Source organism: Euleptes europaea, chromosome 11 (assembly GCF_029931775.1).
Source record: "Euleptes europaea isolate rEulEur1 chromosome 11, rEulEur1.hap1, whole genome shotgun sequence".
Taxonomy (NCBI): Eukaryota; Metazoa; Chordata; class Lepidosauria; order Squamata; family Sphaerodactylidae; genus Euleptes; species Euleptes europaea.
The window spans coordinates 17,501,540-17,514,564 of NC_079322.1; the positions used below are offsets into that span (position 1 = coordinate 17,501,540).

The following is a 13,025-nucleotide window of genomic DNA, read 5'->3' on the forward strand; positions in this document are numbered from 1 at the left end:
TGCACGCTGCAGAGTGATGTTGTAGCAGCAGAATAGGAAGGTTTGGGACCATACCGCCGGCCTCTGAGCACACTACAGACTGGAATTTTGAAGTTTTGCAGAACCCCTCTTCCTGCCCCTCCTCTTTTCAAATTTCTCCTTGATCAAAATAGAAACAGACTCCAAATTCCTTTAAAAAGAGGGAAAGAAGCAGATTGGTGGATTTCAACTATTTAGGGAGTTGCACGCACCCACCCCCCCAAAAAAGAGCAGTTTTGTGGCTGGCGAGTACTACTGGACCGTCCTATTGCATATACAAGTGGCGGCAGTGTCCAGGGTTGCCTTTAACCAGTTTCAGCTGGTGAACCAGCTTCAGTCCTTTCTGGGTAAGAAAAATCTGGCCAGTGTGGTGCCTTGGTAACATCCAAATTTGGGGCTGCCCTTGAAGACTGTCCGGAAGCTACAGTTGGTACAGAATGCTGCAGCAGAATCTTGACTGGAGCAAGTCATAGGGACCATATCACTCTACACTGGATCCCAGTTTGCTTCTGGGCCCAATTGAAAGTGCCGGTATTGACTTTTAAAGCCTTATACGGCTTGAGACCAACATACTTTATGGACTGCCTACTCCTATATGATGAGCCCCGTGGCGCAGAGTGGTAAGCCGCAGTACTGCAGTCAAAAGCTCTGCTCACGACCAGAGTTCGATCCTGACGAAGTCGGTTTCCGGTAGCTGGCTTAAGGTTGACTCAGCCTTCCATCCTTCCGAGGTCGGTCAAATGAGTACCCGGCTTGCTGGGGGTAAAGGGAAGATGACTGGGGAAGGCACTGGCAAACCACCCCATAAAACATCATCTGCCTAGTAAATGTTGGGACGTGATGTTGGATTTCCTTAGAGTAGGTGCTCCTCAATACACATTTATTTCCCAGCAAACTCTCATAGGATCAGGCAGCGTCTCCAACAATGGATACTGATGACCTAGAATTAACTAGGTCTACTGTAAAGTGTAGACTACTGGGGAAGGCACTGACAAACCACCCCGTAAACAAAGTCTGCCTTGTAAACGTCGGGATGTGACGTCACCCCATGGGTTAGAAATGACCCGGTGCTTGCACAGGGGACCTTTACTTTACCTTTTACTCCTATATGAACCTACACGTCCATGCCAGTCATCTTTGGAGGCTGTTTTAATGTTGAAATGTTTTAATGTTTCGATGTTCACCACCTTGGGGACTCTATTTGGGTGGAAGGGTGGCGTACAAATGTTTTAAATAAATGTCACAGAGGAATAGTGGTAAAGAGGAATTAAGAGAATTCCTCTTAACAATGCTACTGATTTGCAAGTCTTTGGCAGTGCAAAGTAAAATCCTGTGACAGGAGTGATTTTAAAATTTAATATAAGTTGCTATGAGTCTTATTGATCAGGGGGGAAATGGGATATAAATATTTCAAATAAAGGATATGCAGAGCTGCGCCTGTCTAAGTCACTGGGCTTTGAAGGATCCAACCATGTTTAGGACCTTCCTCTCAGAATGGTGTGATGCTTCTTTTAAAATGTGTATTTCAGTAGTATTTTATAATAGCCACTAGTGGTTTATTGATGTTTTAAAGCAAGGCCGATAACAAGCGCTATCCAATTATCACCACCACCATCATCAGGAATGCATAGCCAGTGTGGTATAGTGATTAAGAGCAGTGGTTTGGAGCAGTGGACTCTAGTCTGGAGAACCGAGTTTGATACCCCACTCCTCCACATGGGCTGCGGAGGCTAATCTGGTGAACCGGGTTGGTTTCCCCACTCCTCCACGTGAAGCCTGCTGGGTGACCTTGGGCTAGTCACAGCTCTCTTAGAGCTCTCTCAGCCCCACCTACCTCACAGGGTATTTGTTGTGGGGAGGGGAAAGGAAGGTGATTGTAAGCCGGTTTGATTCTGTGCCGGGTAGGAGAGGCAGTCCTGCCCCCCTCTCTGCATGCCACAGGGGCAGCGGCTGCCCCCATCAACCCCCCCTAACTATGGCCCTGGGCAAGAGACCCTCAAGACCAGCAAGGGGGTTTGAAGTGGGAGAGGAGAATCGGTAAAAAAAATGCAATCGCCTAGTATGCTGGTGGATGGCACCATGGGATCCAACCCCCAGTTTACACATTGAAATATTTTTGAAATATCTTTACCTAAATGTGCGTACCCGGCTTTTTAAATTAATGCAAAGATTACAATATATATATAAACCAACTAACTATGTACTGAGCCGGTCCTTGATTCTGTGGCTGGCTACAAACAAAGGCACAGGCTCTAAGCCAGAGCGCCAAGAGCACCCAAGGACTGATGCCTCTGGCAACACCCAACCTTTATACCTGCAACAGGAAGGAACAAACAAATGCTCAGCAAAATGTTACCTCTGGCAAAGAGATTCCTCCTAATCTTTCCCTCCCTGTTGACATAGTCAGGCTGGTGGATCTGGATACTCTACTGCTTATATTGCTACAATACACCTGACTTTAAAAGAATAAGAAAGGGTGCAGCTGTATTAATTCACCCCCTGGCAGCAACGCTGTCATCTATTCATCACATCATACTCTTGTTCGTAGGCCTGGGATTCTGAGAACATTGCCCTAAGACATTTATCTGCACTCTGAAGAACTCATCTGACAACACTGACATGAATTCATCAGTTCAGAGAACCAAACTCACTTTTGTGTTTGTCCAATTTGGTGGAGGGGTGGGGGAAGACACACAAGTTTGTCCTCCAGTGATATTTCCAGTCATGTGGTTAAGAAATAGATTATTGAGGAGGGTGAAAACCAAGGTAAATTGTGAAGAGCATCAGGAGGATCCCTCTAAATTGTGAGAATCAGCAACAACATGGCCAATGAAGTTGTCGTGCTACAGACAGAGCGAGGGCTAGAGGCTCAAAGTGTAGTCTGGAAAGCAGTCTATGGTCATACACGATTCAGGTAGAGTCCAAGATGCCCATACAGACAAGGGTAGTTCAAGGTGTGAGTCAGGGCCAGTCCTAGAAGTCAGGATACCTGGAATCCAATGTATAGCAAGGATACAAGGCTGATACACGGGGAGGTTGGTGAGTTGCTTGCACAACAGCCAAGCCTACTTGATGACTTAAGTAGGCCTGGGGGGAACCAGCTGTTGCTTGTTAACCCATCTCAGCATTCCCTGCCTGGTCAAGTTCATTAATCTTATCACTGTCAGAAGGGAGTGCTCCTCGCTGGGCCTGCAGTCTAGCACTCCTTCTTTGATGTGCCCTGAGTCTCCTGCGCCTCCGCTCCAGCGGCTTTGGGGGGCTCTCTGGTGACACTGCTTGTGGCTGGACCTCTGACACGTGAATCTCCTGTGCTGGGTGGCTGTAGACATGGGGAGGACCCATCTGCCTGAGGCTCCTACGGTAAAGATAAGGCCATTACTCTATCCGTAGTTTATTATTTAACAGCCACTTTGAAGATACACCGAAAGTTATAATCAAGTTACGCCCAAATGCTCATTTGCATACTGGTGCTCATTTTGCACTGGAACTGGTTTAATAGAGGTTGTGGTAGAAGTTTACAAAATTATGCATGGGGTGGAAAAGTGGACAGAGGTAGATTTTTCTTCCTCTCCTATAATACAGGTAGTATCCCTTATCCGGACAGCCCATATATGGACTGATCCAAAAACTGGACCCATCGAGCTGGCAAGTAGGCAGATCTGGGCTGCCTGCTTTCAATTTTTCCTTTCACCTAAAAAAATAAAATACAGTGTACAGAGCATCGGAGGTGGAGACTGAAAGCCCACCTTTGTTAGTTTGTTTGTTGTTGCTCTTGTTTAACAACTGCTACAGGTATTCTGGTGAGATAGTTACACCTTTGCTTTCTGATGGTTCAGTGTACTCAAAATTATTAAAAATATTATTTAAAATTACATCCAGGCTATGTGTATAAAGGGTATATAAAACATACATGAATTTGGGTCCCATCCCCAGATCTCATTATGTATATGCAAAAATTACAAAATATTCCAAAATATGGAAATATCCGAAATACAGACCACTTCTGGTCCCAAGCAGTCCAGATAAGGGATACTCAACCTGTGCAAGTAATTAAACTGTGGGACTCACTACCAGTTCTTGTATTGATGGCCGTGACCTTAGATGGCTTTAAGAGGGAATTAGACGAATTCGTGAAGGATGGGTATGTTAATGACTACTAGCCTTGGTGATTAAAAGGAAATGATAGACCAGTGCTAGGAAGCAGAATCAAGGTAAAGTCTTGGCCTCTGTGCCCTGTTAGTTAGCTCTCAGGACAAGCGTTCTGGCCGCTGCATGAAACAGGATGCTGGACCACTGATCTGATAGGGCTCGTCTGGTGTAGTGGTTAAGAACGTGGTGTAGTGGTTAGGAATGGTGGTTTGGAGCGGTGGAGTCTGATCTGGAGAACCGGGTTTGGTTCCCCACTCCTCCACATGAGTGGCAGAGGCTAATCTGGTGAACTGGATTTGTTTCCCCACTCCTACACACGAAGCCAGCTGGGTGACCTTGGGCTAGTCACACTCTCTCAGCCTCACCTACCTCACAGGGTGTCTGTTGTGGGGAGGGGAAGGGAAAGTGATTGTAAGCCGGTTTGATTCTCCCTTAAGTGGCAGAGAAAGTTGGCATATAAAAACCCAACTCTTCTTCTTCTTATATTTAAAATTGTGTTATCACAGAGAAAAAGACCCCCCCCCCCGGGAATTTTGCTCTTTCAAGTAAAAAGTTTGTGGAGGTCATGATGCATTACCCTCTCTTGTACATGACTCTTCACCGAGGGCAGGTTGGTAAGGGCTCACCTCATGCTTCATAAGCCATAAAATTGACAGGCAAATAATAGAGCAATGCAGAATTATTGAAAGCTCCCCACATTGCCCTGAACTGCTTGTTATATGTCATTTGTTTCTCAATTTTGGATGAATACATGGCTGGAGGTCCTTTTATCCTAGAGTGAGATGGTTCGGTGGTAAGAAAAGTCAAATAGAAAAATAGGAAGCCAGCTCATTTTCTGACCAACAACAATTTGTACCTTCCCTACAAAGAAGAAGAGTTGGTTTTTATACCCCAATTTTCTCTGCCTCAAGGAGTCTCAAACTGGCTTACAATCATCTTCCCTTCCTCTCCCCACAACAGACACCTTGTGAGGTAGGTGGGGCTGAGAGAGTTCAGAGAACTGTGACTGGCCCAAGAATACCCATCAGGCTTCATGTGGAGGAGTGGGAAAACCAACCCGCTTCACCAGATTAGAGTCCGCCGCTCATGTGGAAAAGAGGGGAATCAAACCCAGTTCTCCAGTTTAGAGTCCACCGCTTTTAACCACTACACCACATTGCATTCCAGTTCACAGCTTATTGACAGTTTGGAAGCCCAGTTTGCAGGGGAAATGGAAACCTCTGTTTGTCAGTTCAAACCTAACTGCAAACGATGGAGCACCTTGAATCCAGAAATCTCTCATGAGCCAGCCACATGCAAGGCAAGGCGGAAGACTAAGTGTCCCTCGTGTTCATTTACACTGTAGCAAACCATTTGTTGTCATTACAGCTGATCTTTCTCATCAGATCCACACAGGAGGAAATGCAGCGATGGTGCTCGCTGATTCCCATCTGCAGGTTGTTATTGACTCTCCTTTTGAATGGGGGTTATAGTGAGCAATTCAGCCTGTTCTTTACACAACGAATGATGAAAATGTGGAGTTCGCTGCCAGAGGGTGTAGTGATGGCCACAGGCATGGACTGCTTTGAAAGAGGATCAGACAGATCCATGGAGGAGAGGTCTATCAGTGGCTACTAGCCATGATGACTAAGAGGAACCTTCACATTTAGAGGTAGTTGTGAATTTCCTGCATTGTGCAGTAGATTAATTAGATGATCTATGATTCTCTGATTCTAGTCACAGTTCTTTCAGAACTCTCTCAGCCCCACCAGCCTCACAGGTTGTCTGTTGTGGGGAAGGGAAGGTGATTGTAAGCCACTCTGAGACTCCTTAAAGGTAAAGAAAAGTGGAGTATAGAAACCAACTCTTCTTTTTCTTCTACTTGGGCTCATCTAATTTTTTTTTTATTGTATTAATTTACTAAATTTATACCCCACTTTGCCCTGACCTGGATGGCCCAGGCTAGCCCAATTTCATCAGATCTTGTAAGCTAAGCAAGGTCGCCGAGTCCTGATGCACCATGGGCCCAATCAGGATCAGGCCCTCACTGCACTTTTTAAATGGCCAACTGCTTCTCTGGAATGGTGTCTGTGGCTATGGGTTGAGCCCATGGCTGCCACAACGTCTAGTTGGCTCTCTGGCTTCAAAGTCCATCCGCTGCTCTGAAGCGAAATTTTCTAATTGCTTTTCTGATCTTCAGTGTAGGACAGCGGTTGGTTTAGGGGTTTATCGGACAGATTTCGAATATTTATACCCTACCTGATCTGATCAGACTCTTAGTGAGGTACTGTTGTTTTCCTGGAAGCTCCTTGATAGCTCCACTGAAAGGTGGTATCTCGTCAGATCTCGGAAGCTAAGTGTGGGTTGGCCCTGGTTAGTACTTGGGTGGGAGACCACCAAGGAAGTCCAAGGTCTCTGTGCAGAGGCAAGCAATGGCAAACTACCTCTGAACGTCTCTTGCCTTGAAAACCCTACAGGGTCGTAATAAGTCAACTGTGACTTGATGGTGCTTTCTTTTTTTTAAAAAAAAAAAATTATTTTTAACAAACACAAACAAAAAGGATAAATATAACAATAATAAATAATAAAGGATCAATATAACAATATACTTGAAGCTTGCCATTCAAAATTACAACTCGATTATCAATTATGTTATTCTTTGTTCTCAACATATTTCCCCATATCTAATAGCATATTTATTTCTTGTTTGTTAATTCAGTTCTGTTCCAAATTTCTAGCTATATAATTGGTAAAAAAAATCCCACTTTTCCTGAAACTTTGAGATTGATCTAGTATGTATAAAAGATGTCACTTTTGCCATAGTTGCATATTCTGTTAGTTGATTAATCCATTCATCTAAATCTGGGTATTTCTCTGCTTTTCATTTTGCTGCATATATCACTCTTGCCTCCGTCTCCATGTACTTAAATAGTTCATTATACGTTTTTGAAATGTTGCTTGGTAAAATATTTAATAACTTGTTTTTCTGATCCAACACAAACTTAATTTTTAAAATCTTTTGCATTTCATCATGTACCATTACCCAATATTTTCTTGCTTTCTTACACATCCACCACATATGTGGTAAAATGTTGCAGCTGTATGATGACATTTCCAGCATTTTCCATTAAAATCTTTCTTGGCTTTTGCTATATCTCTAGGTGTGACGTACCATCTAAAAACATTTTATACCAGTTCTCTCTTAATACTTGACATTCAGTAGTCCAAAGATTCTTTAGTCGAAAGATTCTCCCACTGACTCATATGCATACTTCCTCCAAAAGTTTAGCACCCGTTTTATCATACAATCTTTGACTTGCTCTGTTTCAGTATCGTATTGCAATAACAGTCTATAAATTTCCCCTAATAAATGTCTTAACTCTCCCGTAATTAGTGGTTTAAAAGCCAACTTGACAGCACTTTTCCACCACCATACCCCACTTTTCTCCCCAATATGGACCCATTGGGCTCACCTAAAGTAGTTCTTTGGATCTCGACCGGGTGGGGAGTTTTTTTGTTTTTTTATTTGTTTGTTTTTAACCCTGCATTGGAAATCCTTTCCTACTTGGGAGAGAGGGGAATCCACTAGGTTAGTTCCAAGATTGGTTTAGAATGTTAGCTAAAATCATTTTATTTATGAAGACATTTGAGTCCTGGGGAGGTAGCTGGTTGAGTTCCGGTTTTGTGTACTGAGCACTGAAGAGTCTATAGTTGCCAACCTCCAGGTACTAGCTGGCGATCTCCTGCTATTACAACTGAACTCCAGCCGATAGAGATCAGTTCCCCTGGACAAAATGGCCACTTTGGCCATTGGACTCTATGGCATTAAAGTCCCTCCCCTCCCCAAACCCCACCCACCTCAGGCTCAGCCCCAAAACCCTCCCGCCGGTGGCGAAGAGGGACCTGGCAACCCTAGAAGATTCGGAATAGATAGTGTGCCTGTGTTGTATACATATGTATAACTTCAGAGCCTTCAGGTTAGGGTGGGATAACAAATCTAACGACAGAAATAAAAGTTGGCGAGTGTAGTAATCAAGCCTGAAATCTATTCCCTCTCCCTCTAGCAATGTTAATTACGTGTCTAACTCTACAGAAATCAATAAATGCTACTAGAGGTTGTATGGGTATTTTTTTTTTTAAAAAAAAAATGTGTAATACAAATGTAAAAAATAGGTTTCTCCATTTCCGCCTTGTTGGTGGAAACATTCTGCGCAAAAAGCAAATGTGCTAGACCAAAGAGAACTTCCTAACCAGGTTTGATTTTGTGACATACTCATTTTCTCTTCCTTGGCAAGTCTATTTAGTTTGCTCATTATATTCATGGAAACTGGTTTCTTGCAGAGTGGAAGTCAGATTGCTTTCTGTGTTGGGAAGATGGCTTTCTAGCAAACAGATAACTTGATGAGAAGATACATTAGGCACGCAAAATATGGCCATTGTACTGGGACCAAGAACCCTGTTCAATGCTTAATCAAAATGCAGTGCTTTTGACCTATAGAATATACATATATTAGGGGTTCATATTTTCCTGCGATAGACCCCTTTTCTTGATAAGTTTCTCTTTTCCCCTTTCAGACTAAAATCTTTTTTAGAGGCAGACACATGGGCTATCTTCCTTCAGGTTTCATATCCCTAGACCAGGGGTCCCCAACGTGGTACCTGTGGGCACCACAGCGCCCGCCAACACCTTTTCTGGTGCCCACCGAGTGTTTTTAGGAAGTGGGTGAGACCAGGTAGGGTTTTTACCCAGCAGGGCTTCTGATTGGCTGTGCAGATTTTATTAAAAGGTTGCTTTTGGCAGCAGCTGCCACCACAATACAAGGATCTACACTATGTTACTGAAGTTAAGCTGTGGCAATCATCTACCACCACCATTCTCTTGATGTTTACAATGCAATCTGTACCAAGTTACTCCAATCTAAGCCCACTGAAATGAGTTTAGAGTAGACAAATTCTGCCTAGGATTGCACTGAAAATCTGTGGATGTGGGAAGAGATATATTTTGCCCATAGTCCCTGTGTAAATACATGGGAATGCTATGATGCAAAGCAGTACGCATGTCCTTTCACATCCTGCAGATTTGTCTGATTCACATGAATCATACATGAAGTTGCCTCATACTGAATCAGACCATCAAGGTCCATCAAAGTCAGTATTGTCTGCTCAGACCGGCAGTGGCTCTCCAGGGTCTCAGGCAGAGGTCTTTCACATCACCTACCTGCCTAGCCCCCTTTAACTGAAGATGCCGGTGATTGAACCTGGGACCTTCTGCATGCCAAGCAGATGCTCTACCACTGAGTTACAACCCCTCCCCATTCATTTTGAACTCTTCAATGCAACAACAGGTGATAGGCAGTTATGTTGTCCGAGTGTCTATTTTAGCCCCAATTTTTGGCTTTTAAATCATTTGGCCAATCCCAAGCAAATTTGGTTATTTCCTGGATTGCATCCACACCATGATTCTTTCCCATTTACCTTCCAATGCAACTGCAAAAGCAGACAAATGTACAGTAGCAGTGAACTACTATTTTCTCCACAGTTTCCCTTCCCCCGACCCTCCCCCCCCCCTACCCTGGTGGCAGCAATTCCCCACATGCCACCAAAAGGCTTTTGGGGGGCTTTTTTTAAAAAAAAAAATAATAATTAACATACCACTAAAGGATTACTCTACAGCCACATGTTTTCATCCATAATCACTATGGATTTCATCTACACAATTTAAAAGCAAATCATATTTTTGCCACTTAATCAGGCACATCCAATATATCACCAGCAAAACTATAATTTACTCTATAGTTCCACACTGTTGTACATTCTCAAATCTCTCACATACTATATATAGCTGTGCTTATCCATCACTTAACCATGTTGTAATAAAAAGTAACTGGTTTTGAAAGCAAGGTTAGATAAATTTATGAATGCTCTGGGGAAAATCTCTTCCATTGTCGTTTCCATGGCTGCTGTTTTCAGGTATACCAACGTATCGATTCCATTTGGCAACTGACATATCTTAAAAAGCAGTAATTGATATATTGCTGTAACTTCATTCTGTAGCAATATGTCGATGATTCTGTTTTAAGAAAGCAAAAGGCACTTCTGGTGGCACGAGGGGTGGGATAATGGCAGGTGTAGGGGACCGAGATGAGGAAAATGGAGTTGATGTGGTGGGACCTGTGAAAATGCGCACCTTCCCATCTGCACCAAATGCAAAGGTGCTTTGAAACCAGTTATTCCTAAAAGACTGTACCAAACCCGGTCACAGCCGCGCGGTGGGAAACGGGGAAAGTGGACTGTTAGGGGATGTCATGTGGATGTTCCAAAAATAAAGCCTCCTTCAGTTTCGATACGTATCCAAGCTCCAGGTGGAAGCAGCCATGTCTGAATAAATCCCAAATGTCAGTGCACGTAGCCTCCCTCCGATTCCCGCTCGCAGGTTAGCCCTTCCATTGTAGGCGTGAATCCTGACAGTTAACCCTTGCCAAGTTGCCCCATCACCAACGCCTTTTGAATTATAAGCAGGAATCAACCTCAGTAAAAGACTCCATCATCCGTCAGCAGTAACTGAATCCATCCTGTTCACTCAGCCTATATTTTATTTATTTTTCTCCACTTGATCGACCAGAATGTGATGTTTCAAGAGCTCCCTTTGGCGGCCGCTGGCCATTTTCTGTGTGGTCGTTATCTTTTAAGGCAGGGATGTCTAACTCATTTGATACAAGGACCGGATATGACATAAATGTTGCTTGGTTGGGCCAGGCCATGCCTCTCCAGCCCTGATCATGACTGGGGGAGGCCTGCCTTAGCTGGTTTGCAGGCCGGATAAGAGCTCTCAAGGGGCCGGATCTGGCCCGTGGACCATATGTTTGACATCCCTGCTTTAAGATTAGGGTTGTCAGGTCGCTCTTTGCCACCAGCAGGAGGTTTTTGGAGCAGAGCCTGAGGAGGACAGGGTTTGGAGAGGGGAGGGACTTCAATGTCATAGAGTCCAATTGCCAAAGTGGCCATTTTCTCCAGAGGAACTAATCTCTATTGGCTGGAGATCAGTTGTAATAGCAGGAGATCTCCAGATACTACCTGGAGGTTGGCAGCCCTATTTAAGGTAACACAACCAGTCCTGACACCATGGCTTTGGTCTCCATGGCTAATAGCATTCCACACCCAAGCAGCTGCTTCAGCTACAAACATTTTGCGACGTGTTTTCTGGGGGCCAGTCAGGTATCACAAGCAAGCCTTCTTTGAAGTATACTTGCAGTGCAGCAGATGCTAAGTCATGCCACGGCTGGTGCCCTGCAGAGCTTCTGTAGCAATCAGGAGAGCCAAGGCGAAACTGACACTTCCTGGCACAGCAAGTCCTCCCACCACAAATGCAGAGAATTTTTGCTTATCAGAATAGGTCCTAGATCAGATCTAGACGTACTGTTGATCCTTCTACATTCGTAAAACACATTTTGCTGATCAGATGTTGGGGTTGAATAAACCTCAGTTGCTATTTTAAAATGCTATTTATTTATTAGAAGAAAAACAAGAAGAGTTGGTTTTTATACCTCAATTTTTTCTACCTTTTAAGGGTACTCGAACCGGCTTCCTCTCCCCACAACAGACACCTTGTGAGGTAGGTTGGGCTGAGAGAGTTCTGAGAGAACTGTGACTAACCCAAGGTCACCCCACAGGCTTCATGTGGAGGAGTGGGGAAGAGTCCACAACTCTTAATCACTACACCAGGCTGGCTCTCACTGGGTAACTTTGGGCTGGGTGACCTTGGGCCAGTCACACTCTTACCCATCAGAACATGATGGGGAACCTTGTCAAACGTTCTTCTTCACCCCTTAGCAGGGAAAAATCATTGGGAAAAGAGTTTCCTGAGAATAGAAAGTTTGAAAACTATCAGACATGGGGATTAGTAGAGGTTAGAGGTCTTTAAGTATTTTTTTTTCCTTCTCTGGGGCTCACATTTATCTTAGAGGGCCTTTTTGTGGATGAAACATTACACCTAAGATCATTTTGTCCTGACCATTTGCTGCTTGTGACGCATCATTAAGCCAGCCCTGAGAGCCTCCTGTTTTAAATAGAAACATGGCTATGAAAGTATAGGCAATGAGAGCCCAATTTGTCTCAGTTGGATTCCTGGGTGTCTGCTGCTCACGTTCTTCCATCAAGCCTCCAACAAGGAATATTAGCGAAATTAATTCCCTTAGACCGACATGGAAGTGTTTCTGGAGAAGTGTTCAATGAGGACAGGACACACAAAAACTTTCCAAGAAGTATGTCCCTTTCATCCTAAGGTGTGTCTTACCAGCAGAGCATCTGCTTGGCATGCAGTAAGTCCCAGGTTCAACCCCTGGCATCTCTGAGTTGAAGGGACTGGGTAGTAGGTAATGTGAATGGCCTCTGCCTGAGACCCTGGAGAGCTGCTTCTAGTCAGAGTAGACAATATTGACCTTGATGGATCAAGGGGCTGATTCAGTTTAAGGCATCTTCATGAACACATAAACACGTGAAGCTGCTTTATACTGAATCAGACCCTTGGTCCATCAAGGTCAGTATTGTCCACTCAGACCGGCACCGGCTGTCCAGGGTCTCAGGTGGAGGTCTTTCACATCACCTAATTGCCTAGTCCCTTTAACTGGAGATGCCGGGGATTGAACCTGGGACCTTCTGCATGCCAAGCATATGCTCTACCACTGAGCTAACTCTGGATTGGGAAATTCCTGGAGATTTTGGGTGGAGCGTGGGGATGGCAGAGTTTGTAGAGGGGAGGAAGCTCAGTAGGGGTGTAATGCCATAGACTCCCTGCCGTGTCCAGAGATCCTGTATGAAGGAAACATGCAAGGACACATACATACACATCAAAAAGCCATCACAGCAGTGCAAATAGATGT

At 44.3% G+C, this 13,025-nt stretch overlaps 1 protein-coding gene across 1 annotated transcript in view; it reads left to right on the plus strand.

The window, feature by feature from the left end:
- TPK1 (thiamin pyrophosphokinase 1) overlaps positions 1-13,025 on the plus strand; it is a 361,399-nt gene that overhangs the window by 269,000 nt on the left and 79,374 nt on the right. The gene's annotated exons all lie outside the window — the stretch shown is intronic.